Raw genomic sequence first — 26,328 nt, forward strand, 5'->3', positions numbered from 1 at the left:
AATGAGCTTTTCTCTGGTATTATTCAAAAAGGTTTGTGACCTATATAGCATTAAGCATGCACACGGTCCCGGCAAATTCTATAGGCCAACCAGTCTGTAATCGCTGCAACCCAGGAGAACATCGTCTACAGTGCCCGTCTAGCACCTACATATAGATGAAACTCTATCATAGTTCAGCCCTGCTGCAGTTGAACGTCAAAGTATTTCTTCTTTGATATTTGAAAGAGATTCATGTTCTACAAGAATGATGAGTACTTGTTAGTATTATACTGGAAAATGAATGTAATGTTGTTATATCTCAAGTGCAATCATTTGTTTTGTTGCTTAAAACGCCGCATTCTCAAAATTTCAGTCGGTTACGTTACCCATCGTTCACTAATAATCCGTTACCCACGCCATACATGACGGGCTTGATAGCCATTCTCACCTGTCCAGATGACGAGATCCTTGTGTATGAGGTTATTTCATTTATTACAAAATTTGATATCCGTGTCGTACTGCATCAACGAAGGGTTAAATAACACATTAATATGTTCCAAATCCTGTTGATGGGGCAATTACTATTATTAATGCTTTCAGTACGTCTATGCCCATTTAAGGACTGTATCGATAAATGCTAAACCAATTTAACCAAAAAGTGTAATAAATTGATTAAAATTGTTACATATTTCAAAATGATCAGAAATACTAGTTGTGTTTGTTTTTGGTTTTTGTAAATTTTGGAACGTTTGGTAAAACATGGCAAAATAGTGACATTTGGAGTGCTTTTGATATTGGCATTCGTGGGTTAATGCTGTGTCGACGTCGTCACGTGCCATTATATACAACAAAAGCATTGTATTGTTTGTTGATAGAGGTTAACTTCATATCTTCCCGTGATGCTTTGCGGAATATGTGGCGCAAACATGGGCGTTACCGAAACCGTCGAATGTCGATAATAGCAATATTTGGGTAGAGGGGTAGATGTCAATAATGGCTATGAATTTGGCAGCTTGGTGGAAATTTTTCACAAATTCCCATCCCTGAAGTTTATTGTTAATTTAGAAGAGTGGAAATAATTATTTGTAGCCAATCAGAGGAATTTTAGCAGGAGCGAGGAATGGTTGGGGTTTTGGCAAAAGTCCGAAAGGATTTGGGCACAGTTTTTGACTATATAGCCCTGCACTACAACGTTCACGTGGTACCTATATGCATTGAACCATATCATGCTGATCACTCGCACAGGTCTGTAAGATTAGTATCTTTGAAAAGAGCGGTATTGTATTCAATCTATGATTGCAGACATACACAGGTGATGAGTGTAACCTACTTGTAGTGCAGGGCGATACAGTCAAAATTGTATTCATGTAATTGCTATGGTAGTTAATCCGATTTATTATACGTCACGTTTTTCTACAGAGCGTAAAAACTAGGTCTCAATGTGTTGTAAAATATGATCAGATAGCTAAAACATTAACTATAAATTTTGTTACACTATAGACGAATCAAATTTCAGGCATTCCTACACCTCAATGGCAGCCATAGCTGGGTCCCCGCTGAGTCTATTCCACCTGAAATGTGAAAGTATGCGCCCTTGGCGGAAATTTTAAACTGCATTACATGCATCACTCGTGTTACACGTAGACAAAAGAATGTTGAAAGTGTACAACACAAAACAACATAACTTTTAGCGGCTTTTTAAGCGGCTTTAATCCAACCAATTGGGCAGTCACAGCACCAGTTTGGTGCGCCGGGGACCCAGTAATGGCCGACTGAATTCTGACCATCACTTGGCTCGTTGGATTCGTCTATACAGATAAAAGCACATCTTTGAGGAGCACGTGTGGCCGAGTGGATAAGGCGCCCGACTCATAATACATAAGTTGTGAGTTCGAGCCCCGCTCGTGCCAACGTGTTGTGTCCTTGGGCAAGGCACTTTATCCTCATTGCCTACTTGGGGGATGTGGTTGGGATGGATTGGATGTTTGTTTGTTTCAATGTTGCAATATTGGCGCTGATTAAGCTGCTGCCTGCAAATTGCTTTGTGTCTGTTTAGGTGTGTTTAATGTACAATTCTAGCAATTTGACCTGCGGGTCACGATTAGAGTTTGAAATAAAAACCTTCCTCTTTTTTTCCAAGCTCATGTCAGCTAGCTATCATGAGATATAAATAGTTACGCTACATATGAAAGCTTTTGGAACTTGTTTTCTTCTTCAGTGAAAACATATATCGTTATGTTATAGTGACAATCAAAAACATATCCGCATACAATCGATGCAATATGACGTCATCAACTTTCCTATCTTAAAATGTATTTAAGCACCATTATGCGATGAGGGTCAGGAATAAAAATGTATGCACAATACAACTAAAATGAAAATCCTGTTTTGTGAGTGTAATGTAAAAAGCAATTTTATACAGAAATAAAGAAGCTAATTTATTACAATTTATTCCTTTCCTTAAGGCGTGGGATATGGGCGAACTTGAAGTACAGATATATGGAGAGGGGAAGCAACGAGTTACCCCAAATCACAGCGGCAAGTAACCACTGGGCCGCCGAGTGCGAATATGTATTTATTTTGGAAGGTTCGTGTTTTTTGTTTTTTTAATTTTGGGGCGTTTTTCCTAAATTTGATATTTTTGGTGATATTTCAAAAAAGCGACATACCAAAGACAACTTTTTGGACACATAGTCTGTTACTGTTATTGCAGTTCTTTTCCACATACCTACGTTACCATTTGCTCTGGTGATTTGCTAATATTATATATTTTGTGACTGCAGTTTTCAGTGCGTTTTAAGCTTATCATGAAATTAACGCGAATATTTAGTCACGCTACTTATAGAATTTTTACCTGATCGCAGGCAACAGAATGCAGATGTCGTATTCCTCTATGTGGGTCACTTGATGATAAAAATTATTTTGAATTCCTTGTAACAACATACAAATTTGCGTCTGGAAACCGGGTCTGGAACTGATTTTGGAATAGCTATAGACTTCAGCGCCGTATCAAATCTCATAAAAAGGCCACGACTGGCGAGTATGTTTTTATGTTTCCCGCACGAAAGCTTGCGTCAACATCTATACTATACTTCTTTGGAAACGTTGACCTTTGACCATTCTTTGTAAATGCCCTGCTATAATTAAAGACAGAGATAAAAAGATTTTATCGCGTCTGACGTCATCTGTCAATCAATTTCGAGCACGGTTTGTTTACAAGTGTCGTGATGACGACTTGCTGAACGCGGCGGTATAACCGGGCACCTTATTGTTAATTTTGCACCTTCAAACATGCAAACCATCTCAAAAGTTAGGTCTTTATAGTAGGAAACTTTCTTTCGCGAAGGCACGATGTCAACAATGCCTAAAAAAGCTGCTTTTTGCCTTGTAAAAGTACCTAATTTTTCGCCATTTGCTGCTATTCCTTTTCTCCGATCAGCACCAGATAGATCGGTCTTCCTTTTACGCGCTATTAACCTGTGTAAACCAATCAAGGATCGTAATTGACAGTGACATCAGACGCGATAAATTCTTTTTATCTCTGTCTTTAATTATAAGACCTTGATATGTAGACTTAATTGGGTACTGTAAAAGCATCCACTTTACTGAGTTGTTTAGCACCTGGTCAGTAGATAATCCTACAGGGATACAGTCAGTAGTTTAACATGGTGTGAGCATGTTGAAAGACCTGTTATCAATTAGGCGCGGATATTAAAAGCACATGTCCTTTGCGTGCATAGCAGAAATTTATAACAGCATGTTTGGAATTTTAAACTAAAATACTAACTGCATTCTGCATTCTGTATTTATTTATTTATTTAGGCCTATGCCTATTTATTTACTGATTTATTTATTTGGTAGATTAGTAAGTAATTAGTAATTTTCCATGATTCATCGGTTTATTATTGATTGTTGATAACTTGAAAACTTGATTGATTGATCGATTGATAGTCATTTCACATTATATTCCTAGTTTATAGGCCCCATGGAACGTCTATTAATTCTGAATAGCATCGTACATTAGATAAATAGGCCTATCAGTATTGATTTATTCTATTCAGCAATATCAAGGATTACTATCAAACTTCGCACAGCTGATGGTCAGTTGGCTTAGTGGTAACGCACTGAGTTTTATAAATTGGAGGTCCCGGGTTCGATTCCCAGATCTGCCTATTTTTTTTCAAGGCTGGGAAAAATGCAATTTCTGAACTGCAAACTTATTTGGTGCGCGATCTGAGCTGGTCCTTTTCTGGTGGCTGTGTCTGTTACAGGCACACTCCCTCTGGAATCCAAACTAGGTTCCTGCCATTACACTTCCCTTAAATCATGCCGTATTTGCACGTGAACCATAAAAACATCAAAGCAATTTAATTTCCGGCATGATCAAATCTAGTTCAGGAAAATGATCTGGTATGTTTTTGCCAAATGCAGATATTATATTGAGCATCAAAAATCAAGCGAGCCCTCAGAATAATTATACTATATCTGTCTATGCCCCGTGATAGCTAGGAGGCCGTTGGGATGACGTAGTGATGGCTTAATAGATGCGCAATTTCCACAGTTCTCTGTCTTCAGATGTTCGTATGAGATGGTCAAAGTTCAATAGTCTTATGTTATAAATCCACGTCTTCTTTGGTCTTTAACTTATCCCATCTGTACTTTCCTGCAGAATTGTGTTTACTAGACTGTTTTTCCACGTGATCATATGGCTAAACCACTGGAGTTATATTCTTTTCACAATGAAGATCAGATGTTCGTTCTGTCCAATGAAACTTTCCATCATTGCCCTTACTTGTTTGTTGGTAGTAGAGCGTAGAGTAGTGGACCTTAAGGAGCCTTCTCATACAATTCATTAATGTGTTAATCTTTTTTTCCATATCTGCATTTAGCGTCCAGGTTTCGCACCCGCACAGGAAGATGGAAACTACAAGTGCTCATAGGATGCTCATTTTTGCTGCCATTGAGATGTTCTTGTCTCTCCAAATGGGTTTCAGATTGGCTAATGAGCAATTATGTTTTTGCCTTATATTATCTAGTCATTAAAAAGTCCAAAGACCGTTGCTAGTTGTTGATCCAAAAATAAAGCCACAAAATGTTCAACTTTTGAAATAAAGTATGCAAAGAATGCTTAAATTTTAGTTCTAAGTAATGAGGAAACACTTTTTTGGGGGAGAATCTTTTTTTTTTATTTAACGTTGTGTTTAAAGTATTTTAGATCTGAATAGTAATGCTGTTTTAGCTTTCTTTTCGCGCTTTAAAAAATTATATCTGCTATCGTATATAGGTATGGATTAATTGCAGAATTGATGGGCAAAATAAAGGTTACTGATAGCATAAACTCTGACTTGTTTGTACAAGTATTCCGAGTAAAATATCGGAGACCAACAGAGGAAATCTGTGGCCACAAATACAACGGTTGTTACTTTAGTTGTAAGTTTAATTTGCTCTTTCATTTCGCGAGTTACCAGATCGTTTTGACGAAGCTTGGATGACTCGCACAATAAGAACATAACAACCAAGAATGATCAGATAACAGATACAATAGGAGGGGGGGGGGGTTGGTAACCCTATCGGTTTAGGATATGGATTCTCTTCAAACTTACATACAATGTCAAATATTGTCCCCTTTATCCATCTATGTGAGAAAACGGGAACAATTTCAGCATAAATGTGAATAATTAGCATATTAGCAAGCCAATACACTGGTACGCGTGAATTGCATTCTGGTCAGGCATCCCGAAACAACGGCCGAGCGCATGTCCCGGTGGAAACAGGAAGTGTTCGCCTTGGCACTGAAAACCGGCTCGCCCCTGTACACTTTTATACCCTCTATTCATACTGATTAATCTTAAAAAACATTACATATCACTGCGCTCATTGTCATTCTTGACAAGATAGCCCATGCTGTATTTACTTCGCTTAATTATTTCTTTATTTTTAGCTATATGATGCACATTTTCACATATTTATGATTTTCCTTTGTTTTATTTTTTAACTAATTTTTTTAATGGGGAGGTGCTCTCATAATTTTTTTCATATTCCTCGTATCATGCTTGATAATATAGGTCATGTTTCCTTATTTATTTCGCCTCTTATGTATTTCTTTATTTTTTTTTTTTGTTTATATCATTATAGCGCCATCTATAGTTTGACATTAGGGGCATATTTGATGTATTTTTGCGGACGAATTGGTACTGGGGTGAAGTCTTCCGAATCTATTCCGATTTCATTCTATATGACTACCCAAATCTCCTGTGTCGTGTAAAATGCGAACAACTGGTAACCTGTAAAACCCGCTGTGTTTCATGATTTCTCCGGAAATACATCGACTTGGAGCGTCAAATTTCAGGATAGTAATGAGAAAAATAGTATCTATTATGTGATACCAAAACCTCATCAACAATGAAAAAAATCGGGGGATGATGCTGTCGATCGGGTTACGGACCTTTAATGCCAAGGAATACCGCAGTAGAAAAATACATACCAGTTATGAGACCTTCATATTCAGTTACGTACGTGTATTTTATGTACGAAAGTGTCCAAATCTTGGAATGTAGATTGCTTCTTCAATTTTGGTATTGTTATATGATTTAGTCAAAGCCAATGGGCATGATGGGAGACTAATGCATACATGAGAGTTGTCATAGAATTTGCTGCTGAAAATATCCGTGTTATGCATATTGCAAATAATGCCAGATTTGTTCCAATTTTGTGAGTTAAGATAGGGAATCTTAATTTATGCTTATGAATCTATCAATGCTTATAAGTAAATAAAGAAATGGAGCTCGGACAAACTGGCATTATAATAAAGGAGAGGAAAAATCAGAACCGTTCGGATTCGATTACGACCGTGAGTGCGCGCTGGTTCGAATCCGAACGGTTCTGATTTTTTCCTCTCCTTTATTATAATGCCAGTTTGTCTGAGCTCCATTTCTTTATTTATTATATACTGCGTCAATAAAGTATCCTTACACTTGGAAAAATAATCACAATTTCCAAACTGAACAATATTGGGGTAAATTTGTTTTTTAATAGATGCACTATCAAATCCTGCACATTATGACACCACATTGAATCCAATGTGACTTTAAGTAGCAAAGTTACAAGCATTTGATTAGACGAAGGTCCCGTTTTAAAAGTGACAAACTGGCCTATTCAAAACTCCACAGAAGGAACAAAAGAAAATTGAAACAAAAGAACTGACAAATAAAATGAAAGTTATGAAAAATATAGAGAAGTAAAAACTGAAATAAAATCTGCTTTAAATCACGCTTCATTGAAGAAACTGTGTTGTCTCTTTGTTTCGCTTGTTGGAATCGTTTTGCGCCTTGTATAGGCCAGTTTGTCAACAAAAATTTCCAAGTGTAAGGATACTTTATTGGCGCAGTTAGGCATGTGTCCTTTGGATCCTCGCATTTAATATTTAATGTCTCATATAGACTGATGTCCTGCTAGGACACAGCAGATAGACCGCCCTCTCTAACTATAATGCTTACAAAGAACACTGAAGCTTCACTTGATATTATGGATATTGCACCTGTAACACGACAGGATATACCAGATCGCCATCTTTCTGATTGCATGGGAAAATTCTCCCCAAAGTAGATATCTGCAGATGCAATGGTTTATGGTTATCATGTATACACCCATAAGAAAATCTGACAGCGCAAGGTTGGTTAAAAGAAAATCTTGAACTTTACTTTTCTTGGTAGTTTTCTTTCTCCAAAAGAGTACAAAGATATTTCCGCACAGCGCGTTTAAACCAATAGTAGCACACCGTACCCTTTTCCAGCAGTGCTATAATTTCCCATATTTAAATTGTACAATGCAATATGAAATGTGCATTGTGTCTTTTTAGAAGAGAACTTTCTATAGGAGAACACTTTCAATTAAATAGTAGTAAGTGACAACAGATATGTGACATACTTGACCGATAACAGATTTTTGAGACAGATTGATGTTGTAAACATAGGTAGGTGTAAAACCAATACCCTTATTTTGTATTTGCAAAAACTCTGACCTTCACCTCACATACAAAACTAAACCAGATCATTCTTGTTAAGAGACCACCTTTTAATTAGAAGTAGTGACAACAGATACCATATTTGACTGATGTTTGAAACATCATAATATGAAGTTGGTTAAAGCTAAGATACTCTTCCTATAGTTTGGATTTTCAAGAAAGAAAGAATGAAAGAAAGAAAGAAAGAAAGAAAGAAAGAAAGAAAGAAAGAAAGAAAGAAAGAAAGAAAGAAAGAAAGAAAGAAAGAAAGAAAGAAAAGAAAGAAAGAAAGAAAGAAAGAAAGAAAGAAAGAAAGAAAGAAAGAAAGAAAGAAAGAAAGAAAGGAAGAAAGAAAGAAAATTGAAAAGAAGGAAAATGTAAAGGAAGAAGGAAAAAAGAAAGATAACAGAAACGAAGGATGAAAGGAAAGAAAAACGATATGCATAGGAAGAAGGAAAGAAAGAAAGATATGTATAGGAAGAAGGAAAGAAAGAATCATAAGAATGAAAGTAAGAAAGAAAGAAGGAAAGCAAATAATGAAGGAAGAAATATGGAAGAAGGAAAAGAAAGCAAGGCAAAAATGAAAAATCAATGTATAGGAAGGAATCCAGGCTGTCACACAACAACAAACTGTCAAACCCAGTCCAGAGACATACAATGACCATCTTCTACCTTGCTCCCTCAGACCCATGCAATAAATTACCCAATTATCTGCCTTGTCCCTACATGTATAGATCACCCCATCCCTTAATAAAATCAAACTCATGATTGTGTACAAATACAATCTGTTTAATAAATGGTAGGTATCAAAATACCAGGTAATACTTTTACTTTCTTTTTTTCACATTACAGCACACTACACCGCTCCAACTCCATACACACCATACCAGCATGACCAGTGACATTTGTTTCACCTAAAATCCGGGAAAATCCAAAAGCTTTACAATTAGGTACCTCTCTGCAGCCAATCTGATTATGATTCAATAGTCAGTTCAACTATAGGCATGTGCCCATCATTTAGTGGATGTGTATTTGCACCGTTTGGAAAATTTTCTGAATATGGTATTGATGTGAGGTGAGTACGTATTTTTTGTGGTAATGGGGGGGGGTAATTTTAGATGCTGCTAATAGGGGGTTGTGTAACTTTATGAACTCTATTTTTAAATCCTCCTGGTCCCCTTTAAATAATGAACTGTCCCTTAATATTGAACGAATACTTTAAATGCAATTAATAGTTCTGAAGCTATAACATATTGTGAGATCTTTAGAATGTACATTAGACCTATTATATGGTCGTAGAGATTAAAGTTAGAAACAGTGCAAAATATATATATACCAAGAGGTATAGATAAACACAACGTTTCGGGTTGGACCCTTTAACAAGTGTGAGGCCAACCAGAGAAAAAACTTACACTACAATGCATCACAAACTAAAGTACAATTACACAACAAAAAGAAAAAATCTATACCAGAAAGCTGAAGTAAACAAACCCCTTAAGCAACTAAGAAAAATACAGGGTGAACAGGGTGGAACAAGAAAATTACAAATTGAATGTACAAAACTTAATATTGAGTCCACGAGGTTGCATAGTGCCGAGTTTGAATATCAGGCGGTGTTCTGCAATGAGTCTGTCCTTATTGGAGCCGCGAGATTGTATAACAGCAGAAACTCTGAAGTGGCTAACATTACAAAGAGAAGGTGGATTGAAATGACGAGCAACAGGGAAACCAGCAAAGTTCTTAGAAATGGAGCGGAGATGTTCTGTAGTACGATCTGCTAATCGGCGGCTGGTTTCCCCTATGTACAATATATGGCAGTTTGTACATTGAATACAATAAACAACATTGCGAGAGATGCATGTGAAGTGGGAGGTGATGTCAAAACCCCCATTGGGACCGCGGATGTGAGTTTCATTGGAGACATGAGCACAGGTATTACACCTTCTCCTATCACAGCAAAAAGTACCAGGGGTGTCACATGGCTGGATGGGGTGTGAAGCGCGGACGACCTGGTCGCCAATGTTCTTGTCCCTTCTGAAGGCGGTCACCGGGAGTTGATTAAAAACTTGGGATGTGGAATCGTCGTCAAGAAGTATGCGAAAGTTACGGAAGATAATATTGCGAATAGGAAGATTAAGCGGATGATAAGTGAGAACCAAGGGAACTCTTTCAGAAGATTTGGATCCGGATGGTTGGAGAGCAAGATCCCTGTCTACTGATTGGACTCGATCCAGAGCAGCTTGTGTGGTGTCGGTAGGGTATCCACGCTCATGGAAAAAACTAGTCATATCATTGTGAACTTGATCCAGATCATTAGTGTCACTGCAGATGCGTTTGGCGCGGAGGAGCTGACTATAGGGGATACCCTTTTTGCAGGCGGGTGGATGGCTGGAATTGTACAGTAAGTAGCTATGAGAGTCCGTGGGTTTATAGTAGATTGTGGTAGTGATCTTGTTTTGGCTGTTGATGATAAGTTTGAGGTCCAAGAAAGTTACTGAAGTGCTGGAGATTTCATGAGTGAAGTTAAGCGACTCATTGTAGGTGTTCACATGGGAGATGAAGTGGTCGAGATCCTTTCTGTCACCAGAGAATGCCCTACAATGTCATCGATGTACCTTTTGTAGAGGAAGGGCTTAGGAAGATCATAGGTGCGAAGCATTTCATCCTCTATGTACCCAACGGTGAGGCAAGCAACACTAGGACCGATTTTTGCACCCATGGCAATACCTTTGAGTTGCTGATAAAAGTCTCCATTGAACTGGAAAGTATTCATAGAAAGAACTAGTTCAATGAGACGAGTCAGTGTTTCTGTAGGTGGATTCCGTTTCGAGCCTATGCGAGTATCCAAATAATGAGTAAGAGCCTTCATACAAAGATGATGCGGGATAGAGGTGTATAAGGATGATATGTCCATTGTGAAAAGGTAATTGTCACTGCCGGTAGGAAAGGAGAAGTCTTGAAGAAGACGAAGTGCGTGAGGGGAATCTTGTTAAAGGGTCCAACCCGAAACGTTGTGTTTATCTATACCTCTTGGTATATATATATTTTGCACTGTTTCTAACTTTAATCTCTACGACCATATGCTCTCACAGTGCTACGCAGTTACCCGACCTTATTAGACCTATTATAGTTATTAAAATCAATAATACAAGATCAACATTATTGACTTGCTTAGTTATTTGCATCATTATTTTTCTGAAAATTGATTTGAGTGGCATGATTGGTGAACTCTCATATTTTTCTCATATCCCTTGTACGATTTTAGTCATTAAAGACTCGTTTCTATTAGTACATGACGCTATGGGTTTGGGATTTTATTTTGATACATTAGTGGAACCAATGTTTTGGCATTCCTAAACCTGAAAGGAAACTAATTTAATTGGTTCCATTTTTTTCTATGCCCTCTGTGGTTCCCACCTTTGGTCGAGGGTCACAGTGGGGCCAAAGTTTAAATATAGTCCCATCCATCATGTTGTAATATTTAAATTGTTCCTCTCATCACAGGGAATAAAAAAGTCAATTGTCATTTTCTACGGTGCTCAAAAGTCAAAACTTTCATACACAGAGGTCAAGATTTAAAAACGGTCCGATTTCATCGACACTGGAGTCCAATTACTTCCTTTAACATAACAAATCTCCAACATATACTTTCACATTTTGGTGCAATGCATAACCTTTCACTCATGATTTCATCCGATTCCGAGGTTATGCATTTCTCAAACAAATTGTTTTCCTATTTCATTTGTCGAGCGGAGACAAAACACGATTGAATCTGTGCATTTTGAAAATTTGCCTCAATGTACAAGATATTTGACATTTTGATCTAGTTTACTCTATAACTCCTGAACTAAGCACCCTAGTGCAATATGACAATGACTTTTTTTAAATTCCTAGCAATGAGAGGAACAATTTGAGTAATATTACAACATGATAGAACAAATTTTACATTTTGGCTACCATTATGACCTTCGACCCCTCGTGGAAATCATAGGGGACATAGAAAAAAATGGCATCAATTCTAGTTATATCTTTTGAGGTGTAAGGATGCCAAAAATCATGGGTTTCACTAATTAGCAAGACAAAATGTTAACTCAAATAAGTCAAATATCACCACATAGCGCCTTGTACTATATTGTATACGGTACGTACTGCTCTATGGGGTCATTGTGATACCCGTTTTTATTTCTAGTATCCAAAATCATTATTTAACTCAAAACTAGGAGTCAGATTGTCTTAGTAGGATGACTTATGTAAGGTAGAAAACACCTTACGAAAGAATCGTACCACCACTTTTAACTAGACTTGCAAAACTTTTGAAACATTTCTGTCATTAAATGAAATCTTTGGAACTGTAACACACATAAATAATAAATAAAATAATCAAAATCTTCAACGTATGACAATAGAATTAGTGACGAAATTACAACGACGATAGTTATAATAGAAGTAAAAATTTATTTCAATTTCAGTTCGGTTTAAGCACATTTTAATACATTTGTACGGGAAAAATAAGGAAAATATATCTGTTTTCAAAATAGAACGGGATCTGCAGACATGACACTCTTGCCTACATGTGAGAGAGTGCAATTAGCCATAAGGGACGCACCATTAGATATCAAGGGGGGCTGGGTAGTTCGGGTCGTGACAATTTTTTTAGCACCTCGGTGAAGCATTTTTTTGCTCAGATGGTATGACAATTTTTTGTCTGAGGTGGACCAAAATTTGGGTCTGAGGTGGAGCTTTTTTTTGTTGCTCAGATAGCACGACAATTAAAAAAAAACACTACCCAGCCCCTCTTGATATCAAATGGTGCACCCCTAACAACTCATGAACACCGCTGAAATGTAATGACATTTATTTCCAATCGTCTCGTTAATATTTTACCATCTCAAATTTACGCAATTAATACCTAGAGAAATTGCTTTTGACAAAGCAATCTGTGGAATGTTTGTGAAATACAGTGAAAAGACTTTAGTGAATCTGGTCTTCTTTGGTGTTGTTTCAAAACGTATTCAGGAACTTTTAGAAAGTTGAGGACATCATCAGTTTACAAAATTATTTTGTGATAAATGTCTCATTTTAATGATATCGACAAGTTTTGAAATTATACAAAATGACCTTACACAATAAATGAAATTGAAGATGTCCTCGGTACTATCTAAAAATTCTGATATGACATATTTTTACATCAAATCTGTAGTAAGTTCTGGATAGTTGCAAACTCCTTAGAAGCACTTGCGATGGACAATGGCTGGACCAGACTCATCATACTCTTGCTTGCTGATCCACATCTGTTGGAATGTTGAGAGGGAAGCCAAGATAGATCCACCGATCCAGACAGAGTATTTACGCTCTGGTGGAGCAATGATCTTGATCTTCATCGTTGGTGGTGCTAATGCGGTCATCTCTTTCTGCATTCTGTCAGCAATGCCAGGAACATACTGCTACCTCCTGAGAGGACAACATTAGCATACAAGTCTTTACGGATATCCAAATCACACTTCATGATGCTGTTGTACACACTCTCGTGGATGCCTGAGGTCTCCATACCCAAGAAGGCTGGTTGGAATAGTGCCTCTGGGCAACGGAATCTCTCGTTGCCAATGGTTACGACTTGTCCATCAGGAAGTTCGTAGCTCTTCTCAAGAGATGAGCTGGATGCAGCTGTCTGCATTTCTTGCTCAAAGTCAAGTGCGACGTAGGCAAGTTTCTCCTTAATGTCACGGACGATTTCACGTTCGGCTGTAAAAAGAGCGAGGAAAACATAAGTATTAAAGTACATAATGATATATTGATTATTATTTAAGATTGGAAACCACCGAACTATTAATTGTGCATACAAGTCCGGATAGTGCAAATTATTTTACATTTGTTAGATCTCATTTAGCAGGGTATTTTTTACTGTCTCAACATAATGATTTTGTAGAAAAAGATCATCGAGAAATCAAGTTAAAAAGACGAGTTACCCCTGCAGTGAGCCCAGTTACCCCTGCAGAATAGTTGGGGCAGTGGCGGCACCAGGACCCTTTTTTCGGGGGGGGGGGGGTGGAGGAGGGCAAAGTTCAAGTTCAATTTAATTTTGTATTAAATACATTTAGCATTATTCAATATTAAACATTATAAAACATCACACACAAATACAACAAAAGTAATTTTAAAAATGTAATAATGAGAAAACAATATAATAATGACAAAATTATTACCATTGACAAACAATTTAAAAGAAGATAAAATATCACATCATAATTAAAGTAGTTTATCAAAGGAGGGTAGGTTTCATTGTGGCTCAAGTAAAGTAACTTATTTTAGCTCAAAAGATCAAACGTACCTGTTGTGGTGAATGTGTAGCCTCTCTCTGTCAAGATCTTCATAAGGTAATCTGTAAGATCACGTCCAGCAAGATCAATACGCATAATGGCGTGGGGAAGGGCATAACCCTCGTAGATGGGGACTGTGTGGGAGACACCATCGCCGGAGTCAAAGACGATACCAGTGGTACGACCAGAGGAGTAAAGGGACAAGACGGCCTGGATGTTGACATACATGGCTGGGGTGTTGAAGGTCTCGAACATGATCTACAAAGAGGAAAAATTAATAATGCTTAATAAATGACTTTGGTATGAAACAGAGTTTAAAGATGCACGGTGCTGCTTACTTAATATAATATAATTAAAAGGCCAGTTTTTAACATGTACACAATGTTTGGCCAAATACTAATCGGCATCTGAAATTCATATAATTAAGCTTAATTCGGTGTCTTTAGGGACCGATCGTTATTTACGGCGGCCGGGGGGATAGGCGTTTTGGAAAAAATATCGACAACAAAATTCGCGTTCCCCCTCGCGTCCGCTCAAAATTTTTGGATTCCCCCTTGTTTTCCCGCATTTCTCCATTTAAAACTTAACAATTCCCCCTCCTGGTTCAACAAAATATTTCGCGTTCCCCCCTCAAGACCCAAAAAAATGTCGGGTTCTCCCTTAAAATGCCCATCGCTCCCTTAGTGTAAAAATGCATGATTTTGTAATAAGGTTCTGGATCGCAAAGCGACGCTTACTATTACGTCTCTAATTTTCAAGCTAAGTTTCGTCTCTAAATTACTGCTCGGTAGACTATTTGAGTATATATTCCACCTATCAAAATAAGGTAATGTTTTCTCACTTGATATTATTGTGAAATCTCTCAGAACCCCTTTAATACCCAATGAAACCTACTCCCGGGTTATACAGACTTGACATTTAATATGGAATATTTTTCGCACATTTCCAAGACTGGTCTGGACTGAGTCTGCATAGACCGCACGGGCTAGATATTAATTGGGGTGTGTCGGGAGATGGTGTAAAATAATTGTTTAATAGAAAATGTGCTTTCCATTTGTTTACATTATGGTGCGCATATTGTAGCGAATTTGCCTAAAATGGCGGATTTAGGGAGGCAATTGTGGGGGACACAATTTCGGACTTTATGCAACGTGGTTCTGTTATTATCAAATTTATATGGGTTTTAGGTGATTTTTTTAACTTCTTCACCAACTGGCATTCACCACAGCTGAATTACACTTACAATGTACCAAATGTTTGAACAGGGGAGGAGCTTAAAAATAGGGCTCTTAAAAGCTGTACGTACTCAGAAAGTTTGAGTGGCCCCTGGGGTCGAATGTTATAAATATACGGTACAAAAATGAACTCACACTGTTTCTTTGTGTACAGTAAGTTCATAACATTTGGCTCCAGGGGACCATTCAAACTTTCTGAGTGCGTACCATTTTTAAGAGCCATATTTTTAAAGCTCCTCCCACTTTCAAAACTGGTAGATCACAGGAGCATTTCAGTTCTTATGAGCACCTTTTGGTATTTAGGTTCAGTAAAATCGCCTTAAACCTCAATAAATTCGATTATATCAGAATAATGTTGCTCAAATTCAGAAATTTTGCCCCCACAAAAATCAAATTCAGTCTCCTTAAATCCGCCATTTTAGGCTAATTGACTACATATGAGCGCCATAGTGTAAACTAATGGAAGGAACATTTTCTGTCAAACAATTATTTTACACCATCTCTCGACACACCCCAAGTAATATTTAGCCGTGCAGTTTATGCAGACTTCTACCAGACCAGTCTTGGAATTTTGCGAAAAATTATTCCATATTAAATGTCAAGTCTGTATAATTATTACGCTTGAAGATGGTAATGTCACTATTCAAAGTGTTGTCTCTCCTTAAATTAAAAAAAAATTAGAAGTTGAAAATTTGCGTTACCTGTGTCATCTTTTCTCTGTTTGCTTTTGGATTGAGTGGAGCCTCTGTCAGCAGAACTGGATGTTCTTCAGGTGCAACACGGAGTTCATTGTAGAAGGTGTGATGCCAGATCTTCTCCATATCATCCCAGTTGTTGACGATACCGTGTTCAATTGGGTATTTCAAGGTAAGGATACCTCTCTTGCTCTGGGCTTCGTCACCTACATAGCTGTCCTTCTGTCCCATACCAACCATCACACCCTGAAGAGGAGAAATACACAAAAAAAATTTCACGTTTTCAATTACAGGGTGTATCAAAATGTTTGTTATCCATCAGCTTTGTTGTCTAATAAAACACCTGCTTCGTCCATTAGATCCTCTTGAAATTACTACAATTTATACTTTTATGACCTTTTCTTACGTAGATCTACAAATAAGGTGAATATTTTACTGCATTTTGATGTGCCAGTCTTGTCCATACTCACTGGATATTGATCGGTACCAATCATTTTGATACACCCTGTATTTACATCGGCGTCTACACAGGAGCCATTTTAGAAACGTGGTTGCTACCCAAGTATAATACTATTCCCAACCCTTAATTTAATCCGAATTCAAACCTTAATCATAATACTAACTCCAAGTCTAGTCCTTTAAAACCTAACCCTAATCACATTAAGAGTTGCGACAGTTCTCCGAAAGTACAGCACTAGTGCAACATCAAATCCGAATCAGTAATGCAAAGGTAGATGTGAAATAACATCCACTTCGACACACACTCCTCCACCCTATTGTGTCGACCATATATAATTATTTCCCAAAGTTTCTTACCTGATGTCTTGGTCTTCCAACAATAGATGGAAAGACAGCCCTTGGCGCATCATCGCCAGCAAAACCAGCCTTGCACATACCAGATCCATTATCGATGACCAAAGCGCTCACATCATCCTCATCCATGGCTGTGATTGGTTATGTATCTTACCGGCTAAAGAAATCTGTTTAAGGACAGGAAGAAGTTGTATTGTGAGTTTACTTATTACTACACCTTTTTACCTTCATAATAGTTTATTCATTTTTTTAAACTTCAAACAATAAAAAAGGGCAAGGCACAGACCAGAACAAAAAAAACACCTAATAATTATAAACCATACTCATTCAGCTGTAAAAAAAAAAAATAATAAAAAACAAATAAATAAATAAATAAATAAATAAATAAATAAATAAAATAAAATAAAATAAAATAAAATAAAATAAAATAAAATAAAATAAAATAAAATAATTTTTTTTTCTTTTCGTTAATTTTATATTAAACTTTTTATTTTAGTTTTGCCAAAGACAAAAAGTCATTGAAATTAGAAACCATTTGCTAAAATTTATTTGGTGATCGTGCTATATCTCCGATACCAAACATTTTAAGAGAAAGAAGGAAAGATATATTTAGTCCGAAATTACTAAATTGATACAAATACAACAAGAAGTATTACTACTTACAAATTATATCGACAGCGTCAGGTAAGTACCCTGTTGTTACACGTTGCAAACGGTTAAAGAGGCAGATAGTACTCCGCACAAATCTTATATATTTATACCTAATCGCTACAATCAATCAGCTTAATTTTTATGACCATATTAGGTCATAATTTTGGAACCCGCATGCTCTGGTTGATTTCATATGAATCATTTACATAGATAATCATATTTATCTTGTCATATTTATCATCTTAATCGAGGTGACCCGTTTCAAACCAGCGGCACGTCAGACGGGAGCAAAGTCGACTACCAAACCCAAACCTGGATTAATGCTCAAAGCTTACACAATGCATTGTATCGTTCAAATAAAATGGAAACAGGACAGGCTGTTTTTGTCAATCCTGAGGTTTTGTTTGCTTGTTTAGCAATTTATATAGACTCATACAAGGTATTTCTCAAAAATTTTAAACAATTATTTTTGGATTAAAAAAAAGGATATCGAAAATATTATTTCATTTGTGGTGTGTAGCATGAAGTCAGGATTTTTTACTGTGTGATTTAGATATTTTGTCTTATAAGTGACAGTCAATTACTGGGGCATGCCAACATTCACTTGGTCAAATTTCTATACATTGAACCCAAGAGGTATTCACCACACCACGCTATATGTATAGGGAAAAGTAGACCAACTAGGATTTTCCATACTTTATGTAACACCATTATCTTCGTTATGACATATACAGGTTGGTACAACATTAAATATACAATTTAGAAAATAGTATTACACAAACATATCACTTATTGATTGTATTGAGTTTTGCTTCGTCGTCAAGGTAATTTTTTAAGCTACTGCTTAAGCTTTGTTTCAATAAAATTGGTGGTCTACAAGTGAAGATGTGGCCAATTGTGTTGTGCTAAAACAGCTTCGGCCACTTTGGTGTCTTTGTGTAGCAAAAGTGACTGAATTGATTTTAATCATCTGGTCGGTGCTCTTAAGATGGGTAATTTTAAACAATGTGGCATTTGAAGTGGTATTTACTGATGTCAATTAAGTGAAAGACAAACATAAAAACCTTTGTTCTTGTTCCAATTTTTGTTCTGAGATCTTTGACAATAAGCATGGGAGTTCATTTTACGCGGTACAAACTTGATATGTGCGATCATAGCAAAAAAGGTGACGCAACTCGGGCGATTAGGTAAAATCGGGCATAGCGTTAAACCTGAACTAGGAAAGATACCAAGTAAAGTTTTTCTTTTAGCCAAGATATTGCTGATTATATACTGCATATTACATTTACGCCGTGATCCCACTGATCTTATTTTTTGAAAGCAAAAATGCAATAGCTAATCATAAAATCGATTTTACACGATGGAAGCTTGATATGCGCGAAAATGTTAAAAGTGGTCCAACTCTTTTTTTGGACGATAGTAAACTAGTAAAGAAATCAAGTATAAAGTGTTTCTGTAAACCAAGATATTATTGGATCCACTACATATACACTACGCAAAAAAAGTTTCTTAATGGTCAGGAAATTTACCCACTATTAAAATCTAGCGACTAATTTTGTACGTTGCAAAAAATTGCAAAAAGGTCTATTCAAGTTTTCAGCATAAAAGAACACAAACAACAACAAATATGCAGATAACATTTTTGTTTACTTGCTGAGCACAGTTCTGGCATCATACTGATGGGCGGATGCGTGTTTGGAGAGAAAGGGGCCATGACAGATTAGATGACGAGCGTGTGCAACAGCGAGAGCAATTTGGAGGAGGTAGCATTATGGTGTGGGCGGGAATCTGCGAAGAAGGAAAGACTAAGTCCCGAGAGGAGGTATTACTGCCGACGTGTACACCAACCAAGTCCTGCAACCTGCTGTAGTCCCATATGCAGCAGCCATTGGTGCAGGATTTTACCTGATGCAAGACAACTCAATACTACACACTGCAGCCAGGACAGCTGCATTCCTGGAAGCAGAAGGAATTGAGACACTTGAGTGGCCCTCCAGAAGCCCTGATCATATCCCCTTGGAGAACCTTTGGGATCAGCTCAAGAGACGAGTAAACAAGAAGATTAACTCTGGTGGGTTGCGTCGCATCGTTATCAACGAGTGGAACGGGATTGAACACGGTAACATTCACCGCCTCATTAGGAGCTGTAAGGGAAGTGAAGCCAACGGTGGACACACAACATTAGAGAATGAATTTGGAGAAAACCTTCTGATAATTATAAAACACTCGCTAAGCTTTTAATCTGATAAGCTGATTATCTATTTGTTTTCATGAATTGGAAGACATTCTTTGATGTATTACTGAGCTCAATCATCTGAAATTACTGGAGCGTGAGTCACCCAGGCTGGTGGCTCAGCATAGTATTTTATTAACAGAAGGTTTTCTCCAAATTCATTTCCTAATGAAAGTTGCCAAGTACTGAAAGACTGGTAAAGAAAGAGATTAATCTCAAGTGAAGTTGGAAGCGGCAGTATGATGCCTGAAATGTGCTCAGCAAGTAAACAAAAATTTTATCTGCATGTTTGTTGTTTTTGTGTTCTTTTATGCTGAAAACTTAAGGCCTTTTAGCAATTTTTATTCTTCGACCTCGTTTACTTACACATTCATATCTTTTCTCCGGAGTGTCGTAGGGTAGTGATTGAGGTGTCAAAATGCGCAGGACAATCCTGCGATTATTTCGCAAACGTACAAAATTAGTTGCTAGATTTTAATAGTGGGTAAATTTCCTAATCATAAAGAAACTTTTTTTGCGTATTGTAACATTGTTGCCATGACCTTTTTGTTTCTTTTGTAAAAATTTGTAAAATTGCAATGGTATAATTGTTATTGTTACAGTCTGTACACGTCTTAAAGGAAGTCTCCGGCAATCACAACATCATGCCTTATATGTTAGAAAAATAATTGTCAAGAATTTTATTTAAAACAAACTCATATCGACCATAAAAAAACAGTCGTCTCTCAACAGGTGATATTCAAAATTCCCGTGCCGAAATTGTCTACTGCAATGACGTAATGGTTATTTGTGCTCAAATGTCACCAGCCTCCACTGGGACGTCATTGCGCTAGACAATTTCGTCCCCCGGGAATTTTGAATATCGCGTTTTGACACACGCCTGTTTTAACTCGTTTTTAACATGAGCTTGTTTAAAATAAAACCATATGATTCGTGCTCGATAACAATTTTCCTAACATATAAGGCATAATGTTGTGATTGCCGGAGACTTCCTTTAAACAGTCACCTACCTGGACAACCGATTCTTTAGAAATGCTTAGTCGCGCTAAAAGTCGATCGATACATGTTAAAATCAGCACAATTCAGAGATACACCTTTTTGCTATGAAATTAATTTTCTCGATCAAATATAAAGCAATATTTTTTTTTCTTCAGTAATGTCAGTTAAAAACTTGGTGCTTGGATATACATTTTTTTAAATCCTGGTGTTAAAATTAAGCATCAAATTGTATCTTTTAGTGTGGGATTTTTGATTTTTATAGGCCTTGAGTTCGCCTGCGAGCTTTTTACGGAATTGATTTTTTAGCGTCTCAAACTAATATAGTTTGCTAAAGAAAGATATTTCCCACCTCTGTAAAGCACATCGTGTGGGTCTATATATTATAGTTTTGTCAGAATTTCCGTTTTTATTTTACCCTTTTTCCCTTCATGCTCTGAAAATGTCAAACTCGGTGCTTTTATCTCGTGCGCAACCAGCAGAAATAGTCGATATTTTCATTGTTGTCATCCAGGGCAATTTTCCATTGAAAAGCAAAGATCATGAAGATTGCCCGACTAGCGATTTGGTAGCCCAAATCCCCAATTGGGTTTTCTGGTAAATGAGGTGAATTTTAAAATTTGCTCCCGTGATAGCCTGCAATTTCAATTTATATGGATTCCATGATTATGAAAACCATTTTGTCTGTCTGTGTGTTTGTTTACCTAGGTTAGTCCGTATTAAGAGACGCACGCTTGAGGTTCATGAAAATCCACGGTCCAAACCTAGAAAAATTAGCGTGTTATTATAGGGGATTTTAATCTTCAGTCCCTCCTATCTCCATGTGAATTTTGTATGACCTACCCACCTACCCACCGCCCCCCCCACCATCGCGGGTTGCCATTTTCATTACACCCTTCAGACTTGTGTTCGGGTTTCTGTAGAGATTCATCAGTGTTCGGGTTTGTTTTTAATTTGACATGTAGGCCTATATATAGGTCTAACCATATTTGTCATAATTAAGCGCTATACCTAAATGTATAGCTATGCTATATATTATTATGTAATATCATGTACATGTAGGCCTATAGGGTGGGGTGGGTGCAGAGGTGTGTGAGGTGGGTAGTGGGGGTGTATGTAGGGAAACTTTGGTGTGGTAATCAACACACTTTAACCATGACTTTCAATGCAAGGCTTATTGTTGCCACAAATGTGTTTTTTTTACCTGGTATTGTTTTGGCTGCTTCATTAGGGCCTATGACTTTCGGTGGGTTTCCAAAAGCAGTTTCAAACAAACACAAACAAAAGGCACCATACCCAGTCACCTTCATGACAATTGAAACACTACGTCAAGTATTAACATCCAAGTTATTCTGTTTTTAGGCAAGCAATTTTAAATAATTGCTTAAACAGGTTTTTGTTTAAAAACAAAAACCTGTTTAAGTTAACAATGAAAATGAATGGTTCTTATAAGGCACAATCTCTGATGAGGAACTCAAAGCGCGTAAAGCACGAAATTTACAAACAAACATAAAACAATCAATTTATAAAGATGTTTAAAACAAAAACCTGTTTAAGTTAACAATGATAATGAACGGTTCTTATAAGCCACAATCTCTGATGGTTCTTATAAGGACAATCTATTTCTGGCGTTTAAATAACGAAAGTCTGGGGCGTTACGCCGGGGCGTTACGAAGGTTATTTCTTTGGAAGTGTGTTCCAAACAGTTTGCTTGATCATAAAACATACAGCGTAATATAATGTTTTGTAAAAGAAAGTTTTGTTTAAAATATTGCCCAATTGCATGTAAGCCTTCGGGCAAAGTTGTTTTCAGGAGAAGCAAATTTCAACACATTGGTCCGAATCACTCACGTGATGATGAAATATCCTCATCGTGCTGTAAACATGATCAGTATAGGAGCGCTATTAGGCCTGGGAATTTCGTTGCTATATTGAAGTTCTGGCAACACTGTATCATGCCGGTATTCCTATTAAACCCAGGGATATCGATCCACAATGCTAGTATTATTAGCCTTATATTTCACGCGTTGATTTTGAAAAAATTTCAGCCGGTGAAAAAATGGTGAAATCAAAACGTAAATTCTGACAAAACTATGATATATCGCTCACGGTGATGTGCGTTAGAAAGTTGGGCAAAATCCTTCATTAGCGAACTATATTACTTTGAAAAGCTAAAAGGTTGATCCAAGAAAAGGCTCGTGGGCAGAGTTTAAGCCTATCAAAATCGAAAATCTTACACGAAATGACTGAATTTCACGCCTAAGTTTAACACTAGGATTTGAAAAAAAAATAAGTATCAAGCACTACAATTTGACCTGACATTTACTGAAAAAATAAAAATGATTGCATTTCATTTGGCCGAGAAAATTAATTTTACATTGAAAAGGTGTAACTCAAAATTTAGCTCGTTTCAACACCAAATTCGATCGTTTGTATTGCCACATTAAATGACTGAGTGAGCCTTGCTAAACAAAAGAATCTGTTGTCCAGGTTGCTAACTGTAAAGGCGTACAAAACTTCATTATTATGATGAAGTTTCATTTGATGTGCATACATTTTTTGTTGGGGATTGAGTTACAAAGTGGTAGAGTTGGTCCATTTTGTTGAAAGATAACGTCATGATGCACGTAGTGATCTTTAAACTATCGAAATAATGATTTGTTTCTTGCAACCAAATTGATATTCGGAGAAGTAAAACGCACTTTCTTGGAAGTGCCATCTTCAAATCCGAATGATTGCAAGGACAACAATATAGATAACCTCCGGGTTAAGGTTGAATTTTGGATTCGACCCCTATAGTACTGCTAGAGGTCACGAAAGTTCATTCAGGGGTAAACAATTTCAAAATGCTCCAATCTTGATGAAAGATACACCAAACATGCCAAATCATTCGTCTGATCACAAAAGTGTACAGTTTGTGCTATATCGACCTATTATTACAGAGTAAGTTATTCTATAAAAACCTCAATTTCGGGTCAAAAGACACAGTTTGGATTATGTAGCCTACTTCATGTGTGCTTTTATGAGATAACTAAGTTGGGTCCTCCCTATGCACCAATGAAGGTTAAATTGGGATATTAAAATAAGATTTAAACATCAAAACATATTAATGTGTTTGTTTATGTTCATTCAAATTAATGTAAATATTAAGCACAAATTAATCCAGTTAGCCCTTTGAGTTTTTTTATTTTTATTTTTTTAAATTTTGGCATGAATATGTGTAATCCTACGGAAGAATGAGTGAACTAATTAAAAACTGCAGTGCATTTCTAGATATTAATAACAAAGCATGGGTAAAATGCAGAAAAGACAACAAATTTGGAGTAATGAATTAATGTTTGGTTAGCTGTTTCAGTGTGCATATTCTCATCATTGATGGTTTGGTGGACTGTCATGAAACATGAAGTATGTAAGCCTGATCCTAAAAATGCCTTCCACCCAAACTAATTACAAGGCCTCTTCTACTTGAAGCTGGTTTTCCTTTTTAAAGGGAATTTTTATTCCATTATTACATTTTTCAATTTCTACGAAACAAGACTCAAAGTTAGAGTTAGCTCTTCATAAAAATCGTCTCTTCTTTGTACAAACTTGACATTAAGTATGGAATATTTTTCACGAAGTGCCAAGACTAATATGGAAAGGGTCTGCATCTGCATAAACCCACGGGCTAAATATTAATCGAGATGTGTCGGGAGAAAAAAAAAAAATTGTTTGATAAATAATGGGCTTATCAATACTTATTGGTATTTAGGTTCAGTACATATCACCTCAAACTTCAATCAGAACAATGTTCAGAAATTCAGACATTTTACCCTCCCCCACAAAACTCAAATGCAGTCTTCTTAAATCCGCATTTTAGACTAATTCACTAAATTATGAGCACTCATGGAATCAAAAATTATTTGACGTCATCTCCCGACACACCCAACAAATATGCAGACCCCTTTCAGATTAGTCTTGGCACTTTGTGAAAAAATATTCCACACTTAATGTCAAGTCGTATCTATCATACTAACTGCAATCCCGGCCTGCAATATACCAAAAACACGCATAGAAAGGTCATAAGTAAAGTGTAATATAAGTAAAAAACTGTATTTTAATTTCAATTCGGTATAAACATAGTTACAATACATTTGTTCGGGGAAAAATAAGGAAAATATATATTGTTTTCAAACAGTATTGTGATGATAATGTTGCCAACATATGAGAGCTCATGAACACCGCACAGCATATGCTATGAAGTTTTTCATTTGAAATCACATCACGATTATACTGATAGAGTGGTTTTGCAAAAGAATAAATATAATTTCGTCGTAAGACGTTAGGCTTTATGGCAAATTTATTCACAATATGCCTGAGCCTACTCCTGGTTCCAGAAAAATACAGCACTCATTTTTGAAATAAAAAAATATTATCTTGTTTTGCCAAATGAAACATAGCTAAATCTATGATCTTTTAGATAGCTCTAATTGGCAATAAAAGTTAAATTTTATTACTTTTGTAATTTGAAGGAAAATAGGCCAAAATCAAGCAATTTTGCATGTTTTCTTACAATTGAAGTTACAAAATTCTAAGAATTGGCACAAGTCTAAGCATTCAAAATCTTGATTCTAGGATAAGAGTCAACTCATAACTCTAATATTTTTATGTTATTTTTGATAATTAGTTATAAAAGATATTAGAAAATCCCAAAAAACGAGTGCTGTATTTTTCTGAAATAGGATTAAGTCCAGTTCCATTCGCAGTAAACATTGCTCAAGTTGTCAACGAAGCTATTCGCCAGCGAAGTGTAATCCGATTATCACTCTGTCAACTGGATCACGCTTTTGAGTTCTGCACCACGATCGAAATGATCGCAACAAAAAGTCTATAGAGAGTTCCCGTGTTTTCAAGCGGAACGGACTACAATAGTGTTTATAACGTGATTCGAACCGCCGTATTCCTCATTCCTTTGATTTGAAAATAACATTTGCTAATTATTGCGCAAGTGTTGGTATTCTGAAAATTGTAAACGGAGTTTAGGTTTCCCTCCAAGATGGCGGGTAACCCAAAACACGGGAACTCTCTATAGCATGTACTACCAATTCCAAAAGGTGCGTGATCCAGTTACCAAGGAGTTATGTAACCACTTCGCTGGCGAATAATGGAGATAATATTTTATAGGTATTGATTTCTTACGCCACCATTATGTACATACGCCAATTGTCTAACTAGTCAAAATCACGTCACTGGAGAGTGATTGGGAATAGTTAGACCAGCATAACCATCTTTTTATATTTTACCAGCTATTATTTACACAATTAATACCCAAAGATATTACTTATCACAAAGCAACCTATGCAATGTTTGTGGTGAAAAGACTAAAATTGGTTCTTGACTTCTGGTGCTGTTTCCATAAAACGTATTC

The 26,328-nt window shown here is 36.7% G+C and overlaps 1 pseudogene; it reads right to left on the reverse strand.

Moving 5' to 3' along the window:
- Positions 1-13,133: 13,133 nt before the first annotated feature.
- On the reverse strand, positions 13,134-17,756 carry LOC140166602 (actin, cytoplasmic-like; annotated as a pseudogene).
- Between the last annotated feature and the right edge of the window lie 8,572 nt (positions 17,757-26,328).

This window comes from Amphiura filiformis, chromosome 1, assembly GCF_039555335.1.
Source record: "Amphiura filiformis chromosome 1, Afil_fr2py, whole genome shotgun sequence".
In the NCBI taxonomy this organism is placed as follows: Eukaryota; Metazoa; Echinodermata; class Ophiuroidea; order Amphilepidida; family Amphiuridae; genus Amphiura; species Amphiura filiformis.